This window comes from Pelobates fuscus, chromosome 2 (assembly GCF_036172605.1).
Source record: "Pelobates fuscus isolate aPelFus1 chromosome 2, aPelFus1.pri, whole genome shotgun sequence".
Taxonomy (NCBI): Eukaryota; Metazoa; Chordata; class Amphibia; order Anura; family Pelobatidae; genus Pelobates; species Pelobates fuscus.
Window position 1 is genome coordinate 407,692,909 of NC_086318.1, and position 7,074 is coordinate 407,699,982.

The following is a 7,074-nucleotide window of genomic DNA, read 5'->3' on the forward strand; positions in this document are numbered from 1 at the left end:
TCCTCTCCCCCCACCCCCCCAGTTGTCAACCACATCAAGGTTTCTTCATGCAGGAGGAGTTTAATGTATAAATTAAACCGATCTGTTTTCAGGGCTGCTCTCATTGAATAAAGGCAACCTGCTTGACTCGGTGAAGTGAACAAGATTTCACTTTAAAAACCCTGAAGTGGGCTTGCTTGGGAAATCTGGGAGGATGCCAGGTCTGTCGAAGTTATAGTACTCGGAGTGTTTGGTGTTTTTTTTTTTTTTTTTTTTTTTTTTTTTTTTTTTTAAACTAGGATGAGTGACTGACTAAGGAATTGGACCTGTCTCCATCCACCTCTGGCCCAAGAGTCTGTTTTTTTTTTTTTTGTTTTTTTTTTAGCTAGACTTTTATATATTCATCTCTGCGATGAAAGGGTCCACTGTGTTGCAAAGGACTTATCCCATTTAGAATGACTGTCTTTCACCACTGCATCAGGCATGTTCCTTGTGGGATACATCCAACCTTACTGATTAGATGTCAGTAAGATTTCTCAGATTCTGGGCTCTAGGAAGACTTTCAATTCTGGTGACTCCCGTTTTTGGCTTCAGCTTGGCACCAAGAACATTCTCAAAAGTTCTTGTCACTTTAATAGCCTTTTGTAAGAGGTATTGAAATCTTCCGTTACTTGGATGATATCCTCATCATAAGCCCATCCCAAAGGAAAGTGGCTCATCATACTCTAGTGACAAACATTCTTCGAGATCACGGTTGGCTTCTGAATGTATAGTAGAGCTACCTAATTCCTTCTCAAAAAAATCATATTCCTTGGAGCAGTGATAGACACAATCCTAGCCCATTTGTTTCTCTCTCCAGAAAGGGTCCTAGAAATCTTAGACAAAATCAGAAGACTAAAATTTCTCAACCGCCTCAGTGAGAGAAGTCATGAGTCTTCTAGGTTCTTTGACATCAACAATTGGGCTGGAAAAATGGGCCCAATCGAAGTTTCGTCCCATTCAGAATTACTTTCTTCTTCAACTCAACAGCGAAGAAACAGACTGGGAGCAAAAGATAACTGCCCCTGCCGGTAAGAAAAGGGTTGAACTGAGGGAGAGGCAAGAAGAATTTGGTGAAAAGCTGCATGTTAGAGAAACCTCCTTGGAACATTACAACAGATGCAACTTCTTTTGGATGGGGTGCGATATTTGCAGAGCAGCCAACTGGTCTGCCCCGACGTTCATAAAACACTACAAACTGGACGTGCCTCTCCTTCCACCTCCTTTGGGAAGTGTTCTGTCTACGGTTTCTTTATCCCACTGATATTAAATTTCTTTGCAGCATGAGTGTCTGTATAGTGTATTTTTCTCGGTTTCTTTATGCCCACCCTATATTTCTGTGAGCTTGGGTATTACCCATAAGTGATGCTGCCATGATTAGTCAGGAATAGAAAAAAAATGACAAACTTACTGTAATTTTCTATGGAGAGACACTAATACTGTGTACAGATACCAGGAGCTGGCCTAGAATATGGCAAAAATGGGTAAAGATCTGAATACAAGAGAGGATGTGTACAATGGTACCGTGTCTTTAAGAGGACTGAAATTCACAAGAATATGTAAAAACAAGATAAATAGAATCAAATAATTTAGATGGGATATATGTGGATGGAGGATAAATATCTTGTAAATAAATAAATGGATAGATAAGTATGTCTAAAGCAAAATGTGCAGTGCAAGTGCCTCTTACTGATATATATATATATATATATATATCAGTAAGTAATTTTCATTTCCTGGCTATTTCTAATGGTAGCATCAGGGTTCCCGCCCATTCTTTTATTTTTTTTCAGCTTTATAATTGGACTCTGGTGTAAGGGGAGGAGGGACTTTTTTTTTTTTTTTTTTTTTTTTTTTTAATTATTTATAACAAGGCAAAGCACCACATGAATTCAAAAAGACAACAGTAAACAGCAGTGACTGATGGTTATAACATCGCATAGGAAAGCATCAAATACAGTTACTGGTACATGAAGAGAGTAAATAAATCACTGAGCGGATAATCCTGACGGAGTCTCCATTAATGGTTGTCTGTTCGCCATATTCCAACGGGATATAAATAGTCATGGTGCAGCGCCTTGGGTTTTTAATTTTTAAGAAATATAGAAAATGATCAATCCCCATACACCGTTCGATCTAGCGTAGCACTCGTAATCAGTAAGATGTAGGGCATGTGTTCATATCAAATAGACCGTCTATCCCCAGCAAAACATTCGAAGCCCCCGCGAGGGTGGACTAGCCAACCCTGCAACATCAATATGGTCTAACTGACCAACCGCATCTACAGTGCTGCACCGGTTCCCTATGCATAGGTCGTGAGAGTTTTGCTATAGAGGGAACAGAGTAAAAGATGATATGTGGTGAAAATGGAGACGATCGTAGAGAGAGAAGAGAGAGATAGATGAAAAAGAAAGGAGGATCTTCCATAGGGGGGTGGGGGAAGGGAAGGGGAGGAAAAGATGTAGGGAGGGGGGAGTGCAATATACTGCTAGCCGTCGATAACTATGAATATTTTCCGTGGGTTAAGCGCTATATAGCTATAGGAGGTGGTATAGATCTAGAGGCCCAAAGCACTGGACCGAGGTCGGGGCCACCTCAAGGGTTTGAAGTTTAAGGCAGGGGAGGACCCTCACAGGGCGTTGTCTCGTGGGCGTGGAGCGGGGTCAAGTGTTCAGCCCTCGAAACGAGGGCTCGGGGGAGATATCCTAGCCGTCCGGTCTTAATCGCCTATTCCGCTATCTATCCACGGGGCCCAAACCCTGTCAAACTTCTTGAGGGTGCATCTGACCCGCGCCGTTAGCTTATCCATGAGGAAAGCATCCTTGATTTTCTGTATGACAGCGTCAAGCGAGGGAGCCTCGCTATGTAGCCAAGCTTGGGCGAGTGCCCTCCTGGCCGCTAGGTTCAATTTATGCAATAACGCCTGTTCCGCCCTGGACCAGTCGTCCAAAGATCTGGCCAGAAGGAACACCCAGGGGTCTAATTTAACTGCTTTGTCAAAGATATCTTTCAGAAGCCCGGCCACTAAGCTCCAAAATTTTTGTGCCTTGGGACAATCCCACCACATATGTAGGTACGTCCCTTGCAAACCACACCCTCTCCAGCATAAGTCCGTGGGCGATTTACGCATCTTGTATAACTTTACCGGTGTGGTGTACCACCGGAAGATAGTTTTGTATGCTTGTTCCTGCATGGAGACACATATAGAGGAAGTGGCCGCAGCTTCCCAAATCTCCTGCCAATCAATGCCTTCCAGTTCCTCACCCAAATCAGCTTCCCATTGAGATATGTAAGTGAGGTCCCCCCATTCTTTCGTACTTGAACTTAAGTGAGTGTATAATAAGGAGATCAGGCCCCCAGGGGGCCGTTCTTTGAGACATATAGTTTCGAACAATGTGAGCGATTTCTGGGCACTGATCTTAATCGAAGGGGTTTGGGCAAAGTCCCGAATCTGGAGGTAGCGAAAAAAGTCGGCAGGGCGCAGTGTGGCCCTATCTTTCAATTCTTCAAACGTTACTAGGGAGCCACCTTTGTACAGATGGCAAAGACGCTGTATCCCTGTACTTTCAATACCCCCGAAGTCTCTAGCCTCCAGTCCAGGAGTGAAGGCCGTGTTTCTCAAAAAGGGGGCTAAGGGTGAAAGCCCGGGTGATAAACCGTATTTAGTCGAGGTAGCATCCCAAATTCTCAGGGAATTCACAATAGCCGGACATTCGATGCAGGTCGAGGGTCGGTTTTCCTTAGGGACCCACATCAGAAATTGAGGTAAGTCGGGACCCATGAGAGACGATTCCAAGTCTACCCACCGCCTTTCCTCCGGAGGGGAAGTCCCAGGCCCCCCCTTGTTTTAGCCCTATATAGAATGTTTCGGGAGACTCTTGGCCTCTTATTTTGCCAAATAAATTTACCTATCGCCTGCTGGAGCCCGCCTAGGTCAGATTTAGTCAGCTTAACCAGGAGGGCCTGGAACAGAAACAAGATTCTGGGCAGCACGTTCATTTTCACCGAATGGATTCTACCAATCCAAGAAATTGGTTTGTCTATCCATTTCTCCATATCGGTGATCAGGGCGCGCAACAAAGGTGAGAAATTTTGTGTATATAGATGTGTTGGATCCGCTGTCAACCTTACCCCCAGGTACTTGATCTGGTCCCTCGCTATCCTAATCCGGTAGGTATCCCCGATAGATGTTATATCTATTTCAGTCATGCAGAGAGGAAGTGCGCTCGATTTAGGCATATTCACCTTGTACCCGGCGAGCCCGCCGTAGGTATCCAATATTTCCGCCAGTGTCCCCATAGAGCCAATTGGATTTGTTAGGGTCAGCAATATATCGGCGGCAAAACCCGACACTACGTACCGCTGACCCCTGATCAAAACCCCATGGACACCTGGGTTACTACGTATCTCCTGCAAAAGGGGCTCCAGGGAGAGGACAAACAGCAAGGGGGACAAGGGGCATCCCTGCCTGGTACCATTCCCTAGGTGAAAGGGCGTCAGTGACGCCCCTGAAATCCGAACCCGTGCTTTAACGTCCGTATACATTGCCTTGATCATGGTAATGAAAGTATCCGGTAAGCCAAAATGGCGAAGGACCTCAAAGAGATAGGGCCACTTAACCCTATCGAAGGCCTTCTCCGCGTCGAGGGACAATAACAGCGTTGGGATTTTTCTAGTTGTTTGCCTCCAGATAAGGTCGACATTCCGCCTGGTATTCTCGAAGAGTTGCCGTCCGGGTACGAAGCCCACCTGGTCCGGATGTATCAATCTAGTGAGTAGGGGGTTCAGCCTAGTAGCTAAAAATTTTGCCAGGATCTTTGAATCATGATTGATCAATGAGATGGGGCGGAAGCTACCCGGGGTAAGATCATCCTTCCCCGGTTTTGGCAAAAGTACGATATCCGCCAGCGACATATCCCGGTCCGGCACGCCTCCCTCCATTAGATCATTAAACCACGACTCCAAATGGGGAACAAGTTCCTCATGAAAAGTCTTGTAATAGCTGCCCTCAAATCCGTCCGGGCCTGGGGCTTTATTGCCTTTCAACATGGAAATGGCAGCGGCTATCTCCTCAGCGGATATGCGTGCCCCGAGGGCGGCAGATTCGACACCCCGCAATACCGGAAGGGATAAGCGTGCCAGGAAGGCCCGGGTATCCTCCGCTTCGCGTTGTTGGTCCAAAGCAGTCCCATTAGAGTGATTGTAAAGACCAGTGAAGTACTCCGTAAAAACCCGAGCGATTTCATTAGGATCCGTACAGAATTTACCCGAAGCACCCTTAATCCTTGTTATATGCGAATGTCCCTGTCTCGGGCGGAGAGACCTAGCCAATAACGTATCCATTTTATTGGATTTCTCGTAAAAGGTCCTCTTGGACCATGTCATAGCCCTAGCGGTGTCGTCAGTAAGTGCGTCGCGTATCGAAGATCGAAGGTTACGGACGTCCGACAGGTTGTCGGATGATGGTGCCGTTTTGTGCTTTTCTTCCGCCTTCCCCAGAGCCTCTAGCAAAGATGATAAAAGTTGTGTTTTACGTTTTTTCTTCAGGGAGGCCTCGCGAATTAACATACCCCTGATTACCGCTTTATGTGCGGCCCATACCGTGGCTGGTCGAATTCCAGCCTCCGTGTTTCGCGCAAAGTATTCCAGCAATTCCCTACGAACAGTTTCAACCACAGCCGGATCATGCAGTAAAGAGGTGTTCAATTTCCAAGACCACGGAGAGGCCACACACAACCTATCCAGGGTCAGCGTGACCTCCGCGTGGTCTGACCATGTAATGGAGCCAATCGCATTGCCCGACACCCTGGGTGCAGAACAAGAGTTAACTAAAAACAAGTCTATTCTAGAGTAGGTGTCGTGGGGCGCCGAATAGAAAGTGTAATCTCGTCGATCAGGGTGGTGTGCTCTCCAGATGTCTATGAGACCGGTATGATGCAAGAAGGAATGAAGCAACTTATCTTGTCTACCTCTCCCGTGTGACCGCGGGAGTCCCCTGCAATGTCCTCTGTCCACCGCTGGGCATGACGTGGCGTTAAGGTCTCCCCCCACCACCACCATGCCAGGAGATAAGCCGTTCACCATCCGGGTCATATTGTCCCAGAAATCCACAGAGGGGTCATTGGGGGCATAGATATTGAGGAGGTGGATGGTATGAGAGTATAGATAGCCCGAAATTAATATAAAGCGCCCACCCGGGTCGGCCGTAACAGTACCCACCCGCAATGGGCATCTGTGATGTATAAGCACAGCTACCCCATTCCGTTTATTTAGAGCCCTCGCTTCGTGTACGGTCCGAAAAGTATAATCCCTAAGCGCGAATTTCGCTGAGGTCGGTATATGTGTCTCCTGCAGGAATGCTATATCCGGATTCTTACGTTTGAGATCCCTAAACATAAGGCGACGTTTGCTTGGAGCGTTGAGGCCCTTGACATTTAAGGTTAACAATTTCAAAGACATTGGTAGTTATTAAAGGGGTGGCCCAACCTCCTGACTACATTTGTCTGAGTACAATGCTCAAGGGGTAGTAAACAATATATTTCCGACATATAGCCACCCGGGTCCCACTGGCCGGAGCAGCACATCAAGGTGCAATAGAATATATCAACGTCCCCTCCCATGGGAAGACTCAGAGAGGGGGGGGGGGAAGGGAAGGGGGCTGTGAAAGAGGTGGGAGGAAGAGGGGGAAGGAAAAATCGAGAAAGTATGAGAAAGAAAAAGAAAGAAAAGTAACAATGAGAACAAACTCCTGGTCTTACCTATAGCCAGGGAAAATAGGGGAATATGTTGAAGCTCTCCCGGAGTCCATAAAAGGCTCCAGAGTAGCAAAAACATAGACCAACGAAAAGATAAGCACCCCTAGGGTGCCAATCTAAAAGTATCCTAGAAAAACAACGTGCATTTACTACGCCAATGCTAATGGTCCGGTCCTTAAGAGCTGGCAATGAGGGGTCAGCTATCCCGCCCCGTCAGCCCATAGCCGCCTGAATTCAGAAGAATGAGAAGGGAGGGACTCAGCAGGGGTCGCCTGTCGGACGGGGGAACAAATAACATCTT